This window comes from Furipterus horrens, unplaced genomic scaffold (genome assembly GCF_987537825.1).
Source record: "Furipterus horrens unplaced genomic scaffold, mFurHor1.1.pri manual_scaffold_12, whole genome shotgun sequence".
NCBI lineage: Eukaryota > Metazoa > Chordata > Mammalia > Chiroptera > Furipteridae > Furipterus > Furipterus horrens.
This window is the reverse complement of record NW_028327182.1, coordinates 84,877,200-84,898,368: the sequence shown is the minus strand read 5'-3', so window position 1 is coordinate 84,898,368 and position 21,169 is coordinate 84,877,200. Positions and strand designations below refer to the sequence as shown.

Below are 21,169 nucleotides of genomic sequence, written 5' to 3'. Positions count from 1 at the left end.
CTGGGGAGGAAGGAGGCATGGAGAAGGCAGGTAGTGAGGAAGCGCAGGGTCCACAGACCATGGGCCTCCAAGACAAATTTTCAATTGGAAGAGCGGCCTTGGCTCGGCTCTCACGCACAACTGCCGAAATTCTCATCTGCATCATCATGGAGAACGTTCTGGGGGTCGTGGCAGGAGGGCCACTGTTCCAGACAAAGACCACATCTGCCAGTATTCTCCTCACCTTCCTTGCAAAGACTGACTCCGGAGACCTTTACCTACAAGTCAGGCAAACGGAGCCAGGGTCCCCAAAGCCCAGAGGCACGGCTGCCAAGGACGTGTTCGTAACAAGGACCGGGCAGGTGCGACGCAGGCAGAGGGGCAGCCTTCCCACCCGGCCCTGCAGGAATGACCTGGAGATGCAGCCCACGAAGGTGTTATCAAGGTAAACACCCAGCCAGCTTCATTCTGGCAAGAGGATTTCCTGGGGAGGTCTGTGTGCGGATTTGAAAAGACCAACATGATCTTATTATCAGCAGGTCTAGTAGAAACAGATAACTAGCATAATGGATTAATTACCACGATACCCCAAGGAAACCTGTGTACTCTGCATGCCCCGGATGGAATTTCTCTGCAACCAGATCATTAAATCCCCAAGAGCAGCGATGACTTCCATCCCTTAGTCTCCTCCCCCTGGTCCAGCGGCCCCGCCTCGGTGGCCATGGCCCAGCGTGGTGCTCTCGCTCCCACAGAGCTCGGTAGCTTCTGGCCTGATGATGGTGCTCATTATTGCCTAAATTCATCTTCTTAAGCACAGAAAGGAAATAAGCCAAACCAAGGACACAACATGCATGCTGACTGGGGAAAGACGCTACTGAAATTAAAAAGTCATCTCTAGGGTGGCCATCACTTGTACCACCAATTTGAAATTCTAGAGACTCCAAAGTTTCTGTGGACATATGATGAGACAAAAGTCCTTTGCCTCAAAATCCCATGTCTCTGAACGTCCCACTTCAGCAGAACTCACACTGAACCAGCACTGAACCAAGAGCTTGAATGTACATATCACTTATCTTGACCATGTCCCTCATTTTACAAATAGGAAGTAAGGCTCAGGCAGGCTTACCCCAAGCCAAGCCAAGAGCTAGCAAGTAGCAGACCTGGTATGTGACCTCGGGGCCCAGCTCTAGGGCACTCACTTTTCGCTCTAATTCCTCCCTGCTTCTTTATATCAGCACACGTCTTTCCTAGAAGAACAATCTAGCAATGCTATTTTTAAATCATGAACTAAGCACTGACATGTCTTCTATGAAAGACATTTATTTCTGGGTTTGAACATTTTTACATGGTTTTGTGCAATGGGAATCAAATGTAATTTGAGTTCCTTAACCAAACTCCTGCACACGCCAAATTACTACAAAATTTAACTTACCACGGCTAGCTTACATCATAGACATTCGAACTGTATCAGAACTATACTCCAACACCAGTTAAGATCCCAAAGTGTAGAAATGCAAGTTAAAAATGTAAACACTAAATGTTATCTAAGTGGAAAAATGAGCCACAGTAATAGTCTGGGCTGGAACTTGGAAGTGGTCCAGTCCAAATACCACTTTACAAGCCAGAAGCTCTCTCAGGGAGACGGATTTGCTGCAAGGCCCACAGAGAGTGCTGCATCTTTAAACCAACCCACCCACCCTGAACCACAGAGCCAGACCTGCAACAAGAGGGTGCCCTGAACACCCCCGGTCCTGGACCGCCCTCCCCTGATGCCTTACTGATATTTTCAATATGTACTTTCTCTCCCAAGAGTGTCCACGAGGCTTGAACATAGACTGACCAGACCTCTCTGGTTTCTCCGGAGCTTTTAGCTCTGCCTGAGTGCTCAGGATACAAATGCAGATGTCAGCCCTGATGCCAGGCACCCATCCCTGGCATCTGCCTGGCACAGCAGGCTTCCTTGCCGGGTATGTTGTAGGTTTTGGTGAGCAGGCCAGTTGCCAGAGAACGTAAAATAATTTACAGGAGACTATTAAGCACTGGTTATTAATTTCTATTAAACCAGCAGCTTTACTGTCCCACCCCCCACCCCCAGACTCCCAGTATATGCAGGACGAGGCAGCTGGTTGTGGCTAGGTCCTGTGCCTTACAGCACTGCCAGCCACACAGAGAGAGCACAAACGTTGAAGGCACTAAGAAGTTTCCTGTATATAAAAAATTCACTTCATACTATAGAAAACTGAGCAACAAGCAGAAGAGTTCACAATCTCCAGTACCACTGTGCACTCCAAAAAAGCTACTGCATGGTGACAACATTTTTAGGATTTAAGAAAGGTGCCCTACTACTAAATTAAGAAAATAACAGAAACAGCTTTCCTCCCCTCCAAAACCTATCGTATCACTAATACAAAGAGCGATCCATAGCATGTGTCATCTACTAATATAGAAGCTTATCGTCTCAAATTTATTTAACAAAAATAGGACTTTAAACTACAGCCACACATTGAGTATCTAAATAGAGACTGTGTACAAGGCGCTGCGGGAGATGGGGGGTACAGGAGTCTAAGGCATGGTCTCGGATGGGGAGGGTCTCAGCCTCTGAGAAAGTCAAGTAAGCAAAAAAGAACGCCAGTTCTACATGATGGGTGCCCCCAAGGAAAATTACATGAGATGCTAGAGAGATAACAAGAAGGATAGACTGATACTGATTTGCAGGATTGGAAAAGACTTTGAGGTGTGGGAAATATGGACTCAAAAGACCCAGTCTCATTCAATATCAGAATGGAAAATAATATGTATGCTTCCTACTCCCATCATGATGTCCTATCTGTCAAGTTGAAAAACAAACTCAAATTAACCTCCGAAGAAAAAATGATCACAGAAGCAGCTAACATTTATTGAACATTTATTATGTGTCTTTGCCTCAGTAAGGAATGGGAAGTGGATGGAGACCACACCAGGAGGTGGCACCTCAAGAAGTTGTGAATTATGTCGTACCTGTCACTTGTACTCCATGAGCTTGGTCTACCACACTTGAAAAAGACAATTATAAAACTGGACTTGTTCCTCCCGGTTTCCCCTAAGGCTCCATGTCTGAGCTACCACAATGAATGGGTGGGTAGGTGGAGGAGCCAGTGAATGAGTGAATGGAAGAATGAATGAAAAATCAGGAGGCTTAGGAAAGACAGAGAAGACAAAGGACCCTGGAGGGCAATGACTGAATCCCTGTTTTGAAAAGATAAACGGGAACGTCCACCCCTTTTCTGTGGTGGGCTATAGGAGAAGAAAGCCATCTGTACGGTAGGCTTCTCCATTTTTAGAAATAGTAACGGTGAAATAACACTGTTTGCTATTTAGATTTTTATCAAAAAGTAAAAGCAAACTGAAACACTTTAATCAACTGAACATATGGGAAATTGCTGGTCTTAGAGAAACAATAAGATGTAGTTGACTCTGGAGACAATCAGTCTTAATACCAATGCTGACGGAGATTTATTGGCTGTATGGCTCAGTCAGGGTCTAGTCATGAGACAGAAACCACAGAGTGAGGCCTAATGTAAACAAGTATAGACTTTTAACAGGGAACTTATTATCAAGAGGAAAGAGAAATTTAAAGAACAAGCTGAGGGAGACAGACTATCTAAGGAAGAAAATCTTAGATGTCGGGGGAGCCCTCCCCAGAGCCGGTTAGACAGGGTCTGGGACAGCCCCTTACTGGTGCAGAGGTCGGCTGGGTTGCCCCAGGCCAGACTAGTCCACAGTCAGCCGACCAAAGCTAGCAGGGACCTGTCCTCTGGGGGCCAACAAAGTTCCCAGGAAAGCTGGATGGGGTTCCAGAGATTCAGCAGGAACCTTCCTGCTGGGCCACTGAGAAGTCAGCTGGCATGCCCATAGATATTGTCCAGAACTTGGCCACATACGCGCTTCGGGAGTTCTGGGATTCAGAGAGTGGTCACCCAGACTGCACAGATATTGCATTGTCTCTGTGAGCAGTGTTTGTTTTTGGCTCAATTAAGTCCCCTTGGAAATGAGTCAAACTGATAGGACCACTTAACTAGCGACATCCCACGGTATGAATTCCAAAGGCAGCTGCAAAAACGCACACCATGAGCCTCTTCTAGAACTGCGTTTTCCCTTTCACCGCACAGCCCCGCACTTCTTCAGAATGTCAAAACCCAGTCAGTTCTAGGCAATTTATCAGTATCTGGCCACTGGTTGAATTCTCAAATCCAGTTTTGATTCTGAATGCTGGCACTTCTTTTTTTAAAAAAAACACCCAGAAATGCTCTTGTGTTCCTTGAACTTTGGGGACAATTTGTCAAGTCTTATCAGTAAGAGTACAATCTATAAGCCAAATAGAAGCAGGCCAGTGAGATGCTCTTGAACTAGGGGCACAACTCAGTATCTATCTTCTGTGAGTCTGCACGGCCTGGTCATCAGGCTGCACCAAACAGACTAACTGTGAACACTTCACTTCAGCTTCCTCCCCACACCCTCCAACGTGGCGGCAGTGGTGACAGCTACAAGCAGAAGGAAAAACAAAGGTCACTCCCTGATTACCTCTGCGACTTACGCAACGATGCTCACCTGTGACGTCCTCAGACTCTCCTGATGGATAACGCAGCTGAAGCCACACACAGGCCCCACGCGGGCACAAATGACACCTTAAATGTTTCCTTTCACGGCGTCTGCAGTGAACAAGCTGAACTTTTCCTTGTTCCGCCCAGTTCCTGACGGAGAAGACTGTCCTAACAGCGCTGCCTGCTTATGATGACATGAAGCTTTGTTGTTGCTGGTGGTTTGAGGAACCAAAGATGACTGGATATCTCAGGCGTGTCACGCCAAGAAGAGCGGCATTTGGTCCATGGGGCCCCTCCCTGATCCATAACCACTCCACTCTCATCTGGATCAAAAGAGTCGTGACCTCGGATCATAGCACCTCTTCCAAGGCATTTGACTGATGTTCAACCAAGGATAAAAAACACATGTCTGAGTTTAGTCACGTCCTTCATATCATAAGCTAACACTTCCCTTTCCTATGTCCTTTTGTTTGTTTGTTTGTTTTGCACACATCCGACTTCCTTTCCTACTGCCACCTTGCGCTTGGCTGTTTGAGATTCCCTCTCCTGCAGCCCCCATTCCATCACCTGCAGTCGGACAAAAGCCTCGCCCAGGCTGCTCTGCCTAGACCTCTCCAGCCACTGAAAAAGCCTCAGGGTCTCCCATCTTCGGAGTCCCTGAGAAATTTCCTTCCCAAGTGTTTATCACAGCACTGGGGAAAGAAACTTTGGAAGATTCCACTTTGAAGTGCGAGGCTCCCACCAACAAAATGAGTGCCCCTGGGGCCGAAATAAACATCCGGGACAGCAGGTGACCCTGGCTCGGGTGGCCTTCATTCGTATGCAGGAGAAATTACTCCAGGGGAGTTGCAGGAAGCTAAGGCGCCTACCAGGAAGGGCTTTGCTTTTGGTTCTAAAAAATTAAACAATGGCAGAAGAAAAGATTGTTGGATATCAAAGTTCTTTCTACTTGCTGTTCTCAGCATCTTCATCAGTTTCGTTTTAGGCCAGATAATATACAAACTGCAGTAACACAGAAACAAGAGGTCCTGTCTTTAGATTCTGTATGAGATTTTTCTGGAAGGTCTAAAAATGAACCACTCTTTGTCCTAGAGATATAAGAGCACGAGGCATCGCTTGAAGCTTAAATGAGGTGGTTTTATGACAAGAAAGCATTTGTATCGATGGCAAGCACACTTTCAAAACTCACTACCCAAGAGAAGTGGGACGGCTTATACCCTAAAAGGCAGAGACAAATCCATGCGAGCAAATCAACGGTGGGACACCTTGTGAAAAGCTAAAGCTTCCTTCTGAGGCTGAGTCAGAGAAAACATCTAAGGTCTACAACACTCTTCTCTGAGTAATGACAAAGAAATGAAGTGAACAAATCATTCACATGCATGCAGGGTGGGGCAAAAGGAGGTTTACAGTGGTGCATATGAAAAATAATGCAATAATTAATAATTAATAATACAAGAATAAACTCTGTGTTTCACACCTGTCAACCTCCTTTTGCCCCACCCTGTGCATATATCTCAGCGGAGTCAAGAGCAGGGTTCACTGATGGGCTGCTGGTTCAGCCTAAGCTGTTCTATAATGGCCCTCCATGTAGGCATGCCCTTCAGAAAATGCATGGAAGTCTTCTAACCACCCTCTCCTCACTGATCCTTGAAAGGTCAGACATCTGACCCAAGTCCAAGCTGCCTCAGGGCAGAGGGGCAGACCGCCATTCATTCACTCCACCTCACCTCCTCGAAGACGCGTGTGCCTGCCACTTGGATCCATTTTCATTGCTAAGGGTTTATACAAATACAAACCCACCCAAGGAAGGAAAAATATTTCCCTTTTTCCTGCTCTGGATAAAGTTCCAGCAGACTTGGCGGGGGATTAGACATGCTTCACAGATCAAAGTGTGCTTGGGGGAGAGGGAAGGAGGGAGAGCAAGGGCCCCAGCCCAACCCGGCCTTCCCTTTCTCAAAACGCAAGTCAGGATTATGAAAAGCCCTCGCCGCTGGAACGAAGTGCTTTCAGGAGGCTACTCCTCTTTATTTGGATAGCCTGTCACCTACTTCTCACTGGAAGTGGTTCCAGGCTCGGAGATGTTAGCACAGACAGCATAAAAGCATTCAGATGAAAACTGTCTCCCTCCAACATTAGTTCTTTTCAACTGAAAATGGGAGAACTTTTAGGACCTGAACTGAAATTTGAAACACTGCCCCAGAGGCCTTATCAAAAGCTCCGTGATTCTGAAATACTCTGGGAGCCATCTGAAGTCCTTAGAAATGATCAGAAACCATATATTTTCTTCTTGTCTCCTAATAAGGAAGAGGACAAGAGTTTCTGCAAATTCATTTTCTCAGAGGAGGGGAGGGAGGAGGAGGAGTAAACGTCACGCTGGGCAGCAGGAGCTCAGAAGCCCCCGCAGGGCCAGGGAGACGAGAGAAAATCCACAGAAGTAAGAATCAGACGAGATGGCAGAGCCTTAAGGCCGGAGGGAATCTCAGATGGTTCGACTTCCTATTTTGCACATGAATAATATCTCCCACATGCATAACCCCCCAGCACAGGGGACGCAGTCCAGCTGGGTCCTCTTCCAACATGAGGTTTTCTTCATCTACTCCCCCACCCGAGCTTCGTTCCCAGAAGGTCCAGCCAGGACTTGAGGCCACATTAAACAAGCTAAAAGCATCTAGAATGACCTGGAAAGCCATAAATTGCACAAACAATCGAAACTGAGCTCTCCTTGGCCTCTCCAGCCTCTTAAAAGTTGTAATTATGGACAAGAAAGAGTTCTTTGTATGTCTGTCACACTCCACCTGCGAGCCAATGCAGCTGGCTTCCAGCCTGAAGCCTACACACAGACAGACAGAGAGAAGGACACAGTCAGGACAGGATTAACGCCCGTAGCAAAGTATGGGATGGCCCTATGGGACCAGCCTCATTGCAGGCAGGAGCGGTGCTGGAGGAGCCGCTTCTGGGGGCGGCTCAGTACACAGGGAAGCCACCACTGGCCTTGCCAAGGCCTCAGTTTACCTCCAGTCTTGAACTCTAGCCTAAGATCAAAAATACCCACTAAACATTGCCACCTGGTTATGGATGTGTCCCAGGTCAAACTCTTGATGCCCGCTGGCCCCGTTCCCCAAACTTGGTCCCTTTCCAGGCTCCCCCACATCCGCAAACTTCCACTCCATTCTTCCAGTAACGTCGGACACCACGCGGGGGTCAGGTTTCCCTCCGCCTTTCTCTCACACACACGCTGAATGCATCAGCACATCATGTTACTCTGCCTTCGAACCCGGGCAGCATCTGAGCCCTTCCTCAGCTCGCGAGTCCTCACCACCACCCACCTGGCTGGCGGCCAGTCCTCCTGCTGACCCCCTTGCCCCCACGGTCTCTTCCCCACTGAGGCCAGAGGGATTCCACCAAATGCTGAGCAGATCATGTTATTCCCCTTCTCCAGAACCTTCCAGCACCTCATTTGTCACTCAGAACAACAACCCCGGTCCTACAACAATCTCCAGGGTCCTTTGTGAGCTGCCCCTGCTCACCTCTTGCCCTCGCTCCATCTTCAGTGGGCTCCAACCTCACGGTCCTCCTTGCACAGCACACTCTGACCTCAGGGCCCAACCAACCACTCAGCCCGCACACACCCGCCCCCCCCACCCCCCACTACATTCAGGTCTCCGCTCAAACATCACTGCCTCACACAAAACTTCCCGGCCACCCTGCATGAGACAGCACCCCGTCTCCTCATCAGTCCACATTCTACCACCTGCCTTGTCTTTCTTCCCAGTACTTATGTCCCCTGATGTATATTGGTTGACGGTGTGTTTCTTCTAGAATGTAAGCTCCACAGTGTGGGGATCTCTCTTGCTCACTGTTGTACCCAAGCATCCAGAACCGAACTTGGCACATACCAGGCCCTAGATAGGTGGTGAGTAATGGAATTCATGTTTCCGTAAGTTGAGGTCACATACAGGTGGCCTCTCAAGTTCTCTACGGCTGCGGTTCCAAATCTGACACTGGTGTGGCACACAGGCCATTGGGGACAAACTGTACACCCTCTTCTTCCAAAGGGGGACACAGCACCCAGCAAGGGCAGGTTTCCAAACTCCCTTGCACAGCACTGCCTCCTCCACAGGCCAGGCCAGGTGCAGACACCAGAAATGCTCCAGGAAGTCAGCTGCCATTCTGTCTTACTTGATTCTTGCATCATTTACCAACTAAGAGAAAGCTATACCAAAGTCAAGATCCATTTGGGGAGAGTCTCATGGCAACATCTTAAAGTGTTTTTAATAAGTTTTGAGGTTACAGCTCAGAGACTTTTTCAGGAAACTGGAAAGTGTCGCTAAAAATGCTCTCTTATGAATTATAGTTGAACAACGGTTATTTTGAGGGTGGTGCTGATTGGGGGAGACAGACAGGAGGAGCAGAGGTAGCACAAACTATTTAGTGCTCTGATGTGAGGCAGATTATTTTTCCCAGTCTCTGAGAGTTTGCTCACACACAGGTGCCCCCTCCTGGGTACCCTCTGATGATCTCAGGAGTTCTCGCTGCTGTCCAGTCCTCTGTCCTGCAAACTCTAGTCACCTTGGTCTCCTTAATCTACGGGATCTCCTGGCCTCTGCCTCAGTTCCCTCTCTGCACCACGGCCTGGACACTTTCAAGGCACTAAGCTGGGGCAATTACGGGACTCACTTCATTTGTCTCTATACCCCAGGATCACTGTCTTCTGTTGCCTGATGCTCAGGGTCTTGAAGATTATTATGTTATATACTTTACTGGTGTGGTGTTTTCTTCTTTTCAGGTGTGAGAGTAAACACGATCTCGTTACTGTACCTGAGCTACAGTGGAAGTGTGGCTGTAGGTTTTGAAGTATTGTTGATACTGTGAATAACATAGTTTCTTTCTATATGGCAAACCCATCATCAAAGTGCTCTTTCAAAGGAACTGAATGAAAAGACAAGTCACAGACTGGGAGGAAATATTTGTAAAGCATATACCTGATAAAGGACTCATACCCAGAATTTACAAAGAACTCTCAACTCAATATGCATACCTATGTTCATAGCTACATTATTTACAATAGCCAATTATGGAAATAGCCCAAGTGCCCACCAGTAGAGGACTAGATTAAAAAGCTATGGTACATTTATACAATGGGATACTACACATTAGAAAGAAAGAAGAATTCCTACTTTTTGCAACAACATGGTTGGAACTGGAGACTATTATGCTGAGTGAAATAAGGCAGTCAGGGAAAGACAAATATGATATGACCTCACTTATAAGAGGAACCTAGTGAACAAAATAAACTAATGAGCAAAATAGAACCAGAGACATGGAAACATGGAACAGATTGACAGCAGCCAGTGGGGAGGGGAGAGGGGGGATAATGATGGAAAGAAGGGAAAGGGATCAGTGAGAAAACACGTCTGAATGACCCCTGGACATGAACAATGGCATGGGGCTGGACTGTGAGGGTGGGCTTAGGGCAACTGTAATAGAATAACAATAATTAAAAAATTAATTAAAAAAAAAACCCCACTAAAGAAAATTGGGCAAAGGTCTGAACACATATTTCACCAAAGAAAGTATACCAATGGTAAATAAGCACATGAAGAGACACTCAGCATCATTAATTATCAGGGAAATGCAAACAGAACCACAATGAGATACCACTCACACCTGTTAGGATAGATAAGTGACTACATGAACGTTAGAGAGTGTGCGGAGGAGCTGGGACTCTCAGGCACTGTTGGTGGCATTTCTTGAAAAGTTGAAATATACACCTACTGTTGTGATACAGCTCTTTACTCCTGGATATTTACCGCAAGGAAAAGAAAGTATAAGTACATCCTAAGACTTATACGTGAACGTTCATAGCTGCTTCATTTGACGTGGCTGAAACGAAAAGCAACCTACATGTCCATAGAGGTGAGCAGAGAATAAACTATGCAATGACATACAACTCAGCAACAGGAAGCGTGAACCGTGGACGTGTATAACACAGGTGCATCTGAACAGTATGATGCTGAGTCAATAAAGCCAGCCCTGAAAAGCGTCCATATTGTATGGCTCCATTATGTAAAACTCTAGGAAATGCAAGGTAATTTATAGTGTCAGAAAGCAGGTGCCCGGGGTAAGGGTGGGGGACAGGCAGGGGTGGGAAAGAACAGGAGCAAGCGAGAGAAACCTCCTGTGGGAGATGGAATGGTTCATTACCTTGGTCATAGTGGTGGTTTCATGGGTATATGCAGATGTCAAAGCTTACCAAATCGTATACTTTCAAACTGTGCATTTCATTTAATGCCATTATATCTCACCTACGTCTCAACTAAAACCAAGCAAAGCCGTACAGTTAACCAAAAACCTAAACTATCACTAAGAAACATCAACTGCTGTCACAGTGTGAGCGCCCTTCCCAAGCAAATGCAGGAACTGACAGGTTTCAGGAAGGACAAATTTCATTTACCAAATCCAATGAGTTTCAGGCTAAAAAATCCGGGAATCTCATAGGTCAACCCACAGAAGGCAGAAATGCTATAGAAGCGTATATTGTGTGCTGAGACACTTCCTTCAACTTCTGATTATTTCCTTTGTGCCTCACTGTGATATTTATAAAAGGAAAAAAAAAAATTCTACTCAATGAAATTCAAGCTGAAGCTATACTCAATCATGGTGGAAGTTCCAATTAATTACACTAGATACTACCTAGTATTCTAATAATAATTGGTACGTGATGCTACCTGCTAATAGCTATTAAATTAGTAGGTCAAAATAGGTTAAAGAAAATTGGTGGCTATTAACTTTCAGAGAGTAGCAATAACATGGACATGAGCCAATAACCACTGCTGAAGGACAATGTAAAACCTAACACATATTGTAGGGTAGGTCAAGGTAAACATACTCCCACCAGCTCTAATCAACTAGAGATGTATAAGCTTGGCTTCTTCCTCCTCCTCCTCCTCCTCTTCCTCTTCCTCTTCAGGAAATTACTTTCTGCCTTTTGCAAGGTTAGAAGTGAGATGTAAGTTTTAGTTCATCCAACCCTATCGCACCAAACACCCAGGAGAAGACAGGCTAAGGGTGAGAGGAGATAAGGGAGCAAAAAGGAATGGAAACTACACCCCTTTTCATAAAACAAACAGAACAATGAAAAACTACCATAATAATCCCTATCGTCTATGAAAAAATGTATCCTGGCTTTTATAGGAGGAAAAAAAGCTCCTTATGTCTTGAGCTGAAAAATGACACCAAATTATATCCAAGCTGTTTAACTGAGGCCCTTATGTATCAGAGGTTATTAGTTTAATAAGCCATTTGAAACGAGAAGTGGAGGCAGCTGCCAACCTACAAAGATCTAACCTTCAAAGGTGGCAAGTGGTCATTCCTTACACAGTGGCGTCCGTAACACCTAGACAAGCCCTCTGCTGCCTTTTGTCCTGAGTCCTTGGTCCCAGCTGCCAGCCTCACGGTAGCCGTGCCCCATGTAATGCTGCTATTTACTCCTAGGTATTCACCCGAGAGAACATGGGAGCTCTTGCCTCTCCTATTTTCCTCATCGCTGTGGCTCTACCCCATGGACGGAGCACACCGAGGAATTATGGTCACCATCCTCTCGTGAGAACGTTGTGAGTTATATGGACCTTTGGGGGTCGGCCCAGAAGCAAACGAGCATTCAGAGCATCGCTGCTTCAGGACAAGCTTCTCCTTCACAGTTAGTAGACAAAAAACAACTTTTGGAACACAGCCCTTTGTAGGTTAAGGGCAATCCTTATAATCCAACAGCAAACGTTCTCTTTATACCCCACAAATGTATTAAAAGGGACTTCTGAGACACAAGCAATGTCACATGGGATGGGTCAACCACAGGTGACCTCCATCTTCTATACCTAGTTCATTGCTCAATGCAGCCCCAGATTTCCTGCAATGCAAGAGCTACAGAGATTTCTCATTCTGAGAGAGAGAGAGAATGAATCACAAAAAGCACAAGTTCTTTGACAAAAGTCTGAAATCTGGTTCTTGCTCTCCACATATCCACTGTGTGACCTTGGGAAAGTTACCTAGCCTCTCTGAGCCCCCTTTTTCTCACCTGTAAACTGTGGACAGTGTATATATCCATACACACACTTCATAAACGTGCTACAGAATTCAGTGATGATATTGGTAACTGACCTAAGCCTGGCACATAATAGCATCTCACTAAATGTTTATTTCTTCCTCAGATCCTTGTTGATCTGAGACATAAAAACCAAGGTCTGAGCAAAAATAACTTCTTGAGAGAATTGCTGATTAGAGGAGCAACGGGAAGGCCCAGACACCCCGAATGCCTTCTGAAAGTCCCCGCCGCTCCAAGGCAGCACTTGTCCTCCAAAGAATACTAGTCCTTTCATTCATTTCAGAAGGAAATGCACATTTTACCTCTGCTCTGGAGAGAAACTTGAGGACTCCACTTCAAGATATTTATCCTATGGACATACCATACATGCTGAAGGCTATAGTCATAAGTACTTACTTCAGTACCGATTCTAAAGTAAAAGACCAAGAACAGCTCAAATGCTCATCAATAGAAAGCTGGTTAAATAAAATCAGCTTCGTGACTTCCGGCCAAGATGGAGGCTTAGACGGACACGCTAAGTCTCCCTCTACAACTAGAGAGGAATACAACTACTTCAAAACAAAGGATAACTAGAAATTCCAGAAAATAAAACTACACGGAAGCCCAACATATGAAGTTATAAACCAGCGGTGCCATTCGGGCAGGTAAGAGTTAAAGAGGGCAAAGCTGTTTGCGGAGCGGCAGGGGGCGAAAAATCCCAGCGGCAGTCAAGCCCCTGGCAGTGCGGGACCCCAGCGCTGGGGAGAGCGGCCACCGCATCGCCTTGAACAGTGAGGCCCAGGGGGGCGGGAGGACGGATCCCGGTCTCCTAGCTGAATAACTGTGTGAATCCATTTTGGACCCCCGCCCCCAAAGAAAGAAAGCACCACAGGGCTGCGAAATAGGTCGCAGACAGGCGCCGGTCGCTGACTTGTGACGCCAAACGGCGCCGGTCGCTGGGTCATTCCGAGTACACAGGCACTGCCCCCGACAGCCGGCCCAAGAAAACAAAACGCATCTGTCAAAATGTGGCAGACAACTATAGAAATCCCAGTGACACAACTCACCAGGCAGCAGATAGAGAACCTGACAGATGAACAGATAAGAAACCTGTCAGAGACTCAGTTCTGGGCCATTGTTATCAGGTGGCTTACAGAATTCACAAAAGAGCAGGAAAAAGATAAGAAAGAAGCGAAAAACTTTCATAACGAAAGGAACAAAACCGCATACGAGACAGATGGTGAGGAAAAAAAATCCAGAGTTCATTTCAACAAACTGGAATATGGAGAAGGAACAAGCAGTCAACCAATGCAGCGAGAGGAAATGGGAAGCAACAATGAAAGGATCAGAAACCTCTGGGACAGCTATAAAAGGCCCAACATAAGAATCATTGGTTTGCCAGAGAATGAGGAAGATGAACTAGAACTTGAAAAATTGAGTGAAAATATAATAAAGGAGAACTTCCCAGACTTGGGGAAGGGAATAGACTTGCAGGTCCAGGAAGCAAGGAGAGTTCCAAAAAAACTGGACCCAGGGAGAACCACTCCAAGACACATTATAATCAAAATGTCAAAAATTAAAGATAAAGAGAGAATCTTAAAAGCAGCAAGAGAGAAGAAAAGAATTATGTACAAAGGGGTCCCAATTAGACTATCAGCAGATTTCTCAAGGGAAACCCTACAGGCAAGAAGAGACTGGCAAGAAATATTCAAAGTAATGAAAATCCAAAACCTACAACCACGAATACTCTATCCAGCGAAATTGTCATTCAGAATAGAAGGACAGAGAAAGTGTTTCCAGGACAAAATAAAACTGAAACAGTTCATTAGATCCAAACCACTGTTATATGAGATGTTAAAGGGACTGGTTTAAAAAACAGAAGCTAAGGAGATGAAACAAAGGCAAACTAAATAGGCAACGAGAGTGGAAAAGGAACCGTGGGTACGGGAAGCATATTGGGGGGAGGTCAACAGGGAGGGGGAATGGGGAAAGGGAGGGAGATGATATAGGAATTGGGGATCAAGGTAGGAGGGAATGGAATAGACGGAGAGAGGTTGGGAGGAACTGTATGCACAACTAATGGACATAATCTAAAAGGGGGGGACAACTGGAGGGAGGGGGGCCAGCGGGTGGAGGGGAGCAGAGGGAAGGGAAATTGGCACAAATGTAATATTTTAATCAATAAAACACATTAAATCTGAAAAAAATAAAATAAAATAAAATAAAATCAGCTTCTGCAACCTAACACTATATACAACCGATAAAAAACGAATCAGACAGCTCTATATGTAGCAATATGACCAGTATATATTTTCAATTAAAAAAAAAGATACAGAACAGTGTTTCTATCATGCTACCATTTTGGAGGGCTCTCTCTTCTCCATTTATACATACAAATATATATTTGTGAAAACATAGAGCATTTCTGCAATGACACCCAAGAATCTGGCAAAACTGGCTTTTGGGAGGGGAAGTGATGGCTGTGGACAGAGAGAAGACATTCTTGTACCCATAGAGCCCTTTGTACCTTCTGGATTTTGTGCCATTAACACAGACTAACTCTTACACATAAAACTTAAAACGATCTACTCCAGTGCAAATTTCAATTGTTGCGCTTTTCTTCCTCCCTAAAATGGCTTTCTTGTTTTTTTAATCTTACATTAAATGTATTTATTTTTAATTATAAAAGTTAGCATGTGCTCATCTGAATGAGTGAATTAATATAAAATGTGTAAAGAAGAGGTGTCATCCCTTGCCCCTTCACCGCTTGGCAAGGACAGGGTGGAGCTAGGGCGCGCCCCTCCTTACCTTTCTCCTGCATGCGCTGCCTGGGTTTTGTTGATTCCTCTTCTACCAGGCAGAACCCTGCCGTGAGCATTAAGTGCCACACTCTTCTTTCATCTGACAGTCTGCTATCTGACAGCCATCTTAGAGCGAGAAGTACCTTTGTTCCCAACTTCTTCACTCATAGAATCTCAATGTCCTCCTCTTTCCTGCCCCTCCTCCACCCACACACACAGACACACAAACAATTTTATATCAATGGACTCATGTCGCACATTAATTTTTTAATAGGATCCTTTCATCTGTTTGGCTTTTACTACCAATACCCCCACTCCTAAACAACCTTGTGTCCCCTGGGAGGGCGAGTCTAGTGCCCACATCCCACCTGACCTGTTTGTCCTCTGAGAGCCTCCACTGGACCTTCTTCCTCCTGAGGTAGCTGAGGGTCAGCGTTGCTCTGGGGCAAATGGCGGCCACCTGGCCAGTCGGTGGAACTGGGCTCGGGCCAAGTGGGAATTGTGACTCCAGACTCAAGCGGAGGTGCCCTTTACATCACAGAATTAAAGGAGCTAAAAAGAGAAGCCACTGGAAGCTTTTCATAAACCAAAATCGCACATTTGATGAAGAAAAAATAGCACAAGTGACAGAGAAAAGCTCTTCAGCAAGCAAAGTCTTCTAATTTCGGCAGCCTGCCTGACTCCTCTTCCTTGAAAAGCCCACAGAGATGAGAGAGTCCGATCGGGGCGCACCTGGGTCTCAGTTACACAGACCTTCCCGCTGGCTGCTCACTGGGGTCCGAGGCCACTCCCTGCCTGGCCGTGGCTGGGACAGGGAGCAGCTGCCAATGGAGTGCCAGCAAGGCCCTGTGGGCAGGAGGTCGAAGCACGAGGACCAGGAGTGGAAATGAACGCTCACTGGCCACTAAGCCCATTTCCACCCTGCATTTCTTGGTTCTTAGATTTCACCCCAGCAAATTTCACAGAATGCAAAAAAGTGCTTATAACCTTTGTTCACAAGCAAGGTAGTGCAGAAATGATCTCCTCCCTCCGGCATAAACTTCCAGTTCTTACGTCCATACAAAATCTTTATGGATGGATGCCAAGGGCTATGAAAGATTTAGGTCAACACCACTAATGAATCAAAATCTGATTAATGCCAGAGTTTCATATTTTCTTTAAAAGGGGTGGAGGGGGTTTTTCAAAACCAGCTAGCTATGTTTAAATGTTTAACCCTTACTTCGGTGTTTCTACAAGGACTTGACCTAGATCTAAGAAATCTTCCTAAGACCCCAAGAGTGTGAAGCTGTTAGCAGATACCATGCAGGGTTTCAAACAAAGTTTTCATAAAATCTGACTGATGTCAAGTCTATACGGATAGTTCAGGTGCCTTAATAGTAACGTCCACATATGTGCAAAGGGCAGGTGGGGCTCCCCAGCATCAGAGCACTTGACTTGTTGTGAATACCTGACTCACTTCAGGAACGCCCAGCGCCAGCAGGGTGGCGTGGTGCTCACTTCGGAGCCTGGCTCCCAGCCCCACCCACTGACGGCAATGGGACCCTGAGCTAATGGCTCTAAGGGCGCAAGGCCTGAGTCTCCACATCCCGAGGGTATTGTGAGAACCGAATGAGATCATATACCCCAGTATTTCGCACAAGACCGGCTGCCTTATCTAGCACTCCTGTGGGCCCCGGACCCCTGCCCCCAACTAGACCAGGACTGGCCACCTAGCCACGGGCAGCCAATTCCTACGTGTGGCAGGAACACACCAGGTGGCAAGAAAAGCTGAAGCAGGTGGAGCAGAAGGCTCTCCAGGGAATTGGAAATGGGGTGAGAGACAGAATTAGTGTGTGGGAGTGACTGAAGTAGACAGGCTGGTCTGAGGGGACAGTGGAAAATAGAGCAAGTCATTCGGGAGAGACAGAAATGGCACTGAGAGGTGACCACACCTGAGGTGGAAGGACAGAAGAGAGGAGGGGACCAACTGGGAGAGAGGGGACTGAGGTAGGTACAGGGGACCAGGAGACAGAGGACCGGGACCAAGTCAGGAGAATGGAGTTGAGAGTTAGGATGACAGACAAAGAGAACGACAGACGGGATGGGGAGGTACCATCACACAAGAGATCTGGGGCCAGGGACACAGAGAGAACCCGGGACAGACAGACAGACACAGACCAGTCCCACGTGCCAATTCACATAAGGAAAGCTACACTTTGCTTCCTTTCCTTGGACTCTGGGGATTACTCTACACTTGAAATAATCCTGTTTTCTCACCCTTATATTAGCTCAAGAGCTCTGACTAGGACATAATAATTAATAAATGGCTTTTTATTAAGCATATCCATTTCTTTCATTAACTATAAATTATTTCCAGCTGATTATGTAGCTCTAATAAATTATTATAAAAAACCTTTAAAGCCTTGGCTTTAACAGTAAGTGTGCATTTCTCTGTATCCAGGGAAATGCTCTGCAAAGGCTTGGTGAGCATTTTTGCAGGGAGGCAAAGGGCAAGGAGCAGGCATGGAGTCTTGGGTTCGAGTCCCTGGCTGCACTAGCTCCCTGCAAGGTCCCAACAAAGCCCGACTCCTCTGGGCCTCAGTCCTTCAGTTGCACAAGGAAGAAGTTAAACTGGTTTATCTCCAGAGTCTGTTCAGCTCAAAATAGTCTGTTCCGGCTTAACATACTGTGAAAATCTATTTTCTGCTGAATTTTCTAAGCTTCTCCAGTTAAACTCTTTGTAAATTTAGCATGATATAGAGCAATCTCTTAAACAGGCCAAACATGTCCTGGGCTCTCCCCAGCCACCCAGCCACCACTTCCCTGACTCTCCACCCTCAACCTTGGGCACAAGGGCTGCATTCACATGGCACCTAGGAGAGTGTCACCTGATCCACTTCTTATACAAATATATATTTTCCTATGAGGTTTGTTTTAAGCCAGGCGCAAAAACTGTAATATGACATGTAAACTTAGATATTAAAGAGTTCTGTGGCATGTAATATTTTAAATGTCTTCATTTAACCCTAAATAACTATTACTACTGATAAAACAAAGGGCAATTACAAAGCAAAGCTCCCTAAAATGGTTCATGAAACTATGTCACCTGTCCCTAAGGATATTGTTAAAAGCACTGATGGCGACTGCATGAAGATCCTTCTTTGTGTCATTTTGTGGGCATGAACCCACCACATACAAAACATTCACTCATTCCCCTCAAGTAATAATGCAAGAGGCAGTGTAAGCAAGCAAGGACCTTGTCACATGGCCAAGCTGAGAACCCTTATTTAGAAAGGGTAACACTAAGGCCCAGGGGATTTTAGGTAGCAGACTCCAGGCTACGTCGACGGAACAGGAATAAGAAGCCCCTGGTTCACTGTTTTTCATGCCCCCCCCCAAGTCTTCCTGACCCCGACTCCACCCCATCACCTTGTATCCTCCATGGGAACAGCACAAAAGCCTTGATCTTGCTCCTCTAATCCCAGACATATCACCCCTTATACTGTGCGCCACAACAGCGGGGAACGTGCCATCCTACTTTGGCAACTCTACATAAGATTTGCTGAATTTAAAGAAAGAAGGGTGGGTGTTCCGTATTAGCACTGGAAAGAAAACCCCTCCTCCGTCTCAGCAAGGCGTGCTGTTAAAAATAATCAAAGCCTGATTGTACAATGAAAGAGGGAAATGAAGAGCAAAGCCAAGTGAGAGGTGAGTGTAAACAGGCTTCCCTGTTTCAATGACTGATGTAAGCAACAGGACTGCCTGATGTCATTAAAAGGGCTGCCCAGGAGGAAGCCCGGCCCACCCGCCCTACTGTCTGCGACTGTAATCTCAGATACCACGTTTGAGACACTAGCACTTCCTCGGTATATAGTGAAGCATTCAGCTTCAGAATGATTAGGGAGACACGTCACTCCTAGTGGAAGCCGATCTCCTACCCCTGCTAACCAGCATGGTCTGCACCAGGAGCTCCGTGGCCCCAGGAGTCCGTTGGGAATGCAGAGCCCTAGGCATCACCCCAGACCTCCTGCAGCCGCATCCATTGGAACAAGATGCCCAGGTGATTCGTGTGCACAGAAACGTCTGGGGAGCGCACTGACCTAATTCTGGTAACCACTTGCTTTTTGCAAAGAAATTCCCAGATGCTGCCTCATATTTATTCCCAACTGATGTTTCAGGACATACAGATGCTCATGATGTTCCCTGTTGTTTCTCAACTTTCTCTCTTGTATTTTGGAAGTTTGGGCTTACAAATTAGGGTGATTTAACCAATATAAAAACAAGAAAGCGGTGTCTAATTTGCATGTAGGAATGTGAAAGAGGGGGTATACGTGAGAGCAAGAGAAATAAAAAGAGCAAAAGGTGAGTAGATGCAGGGTAGATGGGGCAAGGCAGAGAAGAGGAAGAGGAGAGAGAAGGGAAGGGAAGGTGTGATCATTCCCCAGGCCTTGGACTTCAAGATTTCACCTTGTGTCCCCTCCCCATAAACACTAGCCAAATCATCCATATATTATAGACTGAAATGAAAGGCTAGCACTCCCTCTTGAATTCAGCTTTTACACGAAGGTCAGTGATAATGAACCAAAAATGGAAAGGAATTATCTCTCTGTTTTATCATTAGCTGAGGCAGAATTAAATTAAATGGTAGAAATCTATTTTATAAATGATTGTTGGATCAACTTACTATAAAAATCTGTTCTTCTCTGGAACTCTGCCTGCATGGATGTCATGCTGAAAGACATGGAGGCACAGATGCTAATCATTTGGAAACGTGTTACGATGGAGAGGGGAAAGATCCCTGAAGTCAGAGAGGCCTGGGCTGCAGTGCCAGCCCTTCTGCTCACTGGCAGGGCAACCCTGGGCTCAGATTGTCAGTCTCAGCTCTGTCATTCAAAGAAATGGGAGAACTCAGACCAGATTATTTCCAAAGATCTCTCCATTTCAGCCCTAATAATCATATGATTCTAAATCCTACACTCATTGTCCCAATATTACTATATCTCTTAAAAATGGGGGAAATAACCCACAGATGTTTTCACCACATGCAGGCTTCAAATGTGTTTTTGTTCAGTTTGGGAAACAGTAGAGCCCTCTTCAAAACAGAACTCGATTCACAATGAGCCAGGTTTCTTTACAAAAATACAAATAAAATATGCATGAGCACATACATCACTCCTGTCATTGTTTAAAATTAACATGACTCTTGCACCAGCTGCTTATCCGAAAAGGTCTAAAACTACACAATTAAGGTGCTCTGGTTCTGCAGCGACAAGGCTGGCTTCCATCCACCTTCTCTGTCCTAATCCAGGAGGCTGGTGCAAGGTCAGATCTCAGCCTTGGGGCCTCCTGCTCAGAGAGTCCCATGCACTGCCCATCACTCTCATGCCCTGGCTCAATTTCCAAATCTGGGACAGCAGAGGTGTTGCCTGTCCCTCCTGCATGTGCCTGGCACACAGAGGCACTCCACAAACACTACGAAATAAGCAAATTGAAGTTCCAACACGGGTCACCATCGGCGTAACAAAGCAACTCTTGGGTAAAATTAAGAATAACAACCGCCCCGGCTGGTGTAGCTCAGTGGATTGAGCACCAGCCTGCGAACCAGAGGTCGCCAGTTTGATTCCCAGTCGAGGCACACACCTGGGTGGTGGGCTAGACCCCAACTGGGGGCGTGTGACAGGCAACTACACATTGATGTTTCCCTCTCTTTCTCCTTTCCTTCCCCTCTCCCTAAAAGTAATAACTAAAAT

The 21,169-nt window shown here is 46.1% G+C and overlaps 1 protein-coding gene across 3 annotated transcripts in view; it reads right to left on the bottom strand.

Moving 5' to 3' along the window:
• Positions 1–21,169, bottom strand: part of MFHAS1 (multifunctional ROCO family signaling regulator 1) — a 74,324-nt gene that overhangs the window by 20,402 nt on the left and 32,753 nt on the right. The gene's annotated exons all lie outside the window — the stretch shown is intronic.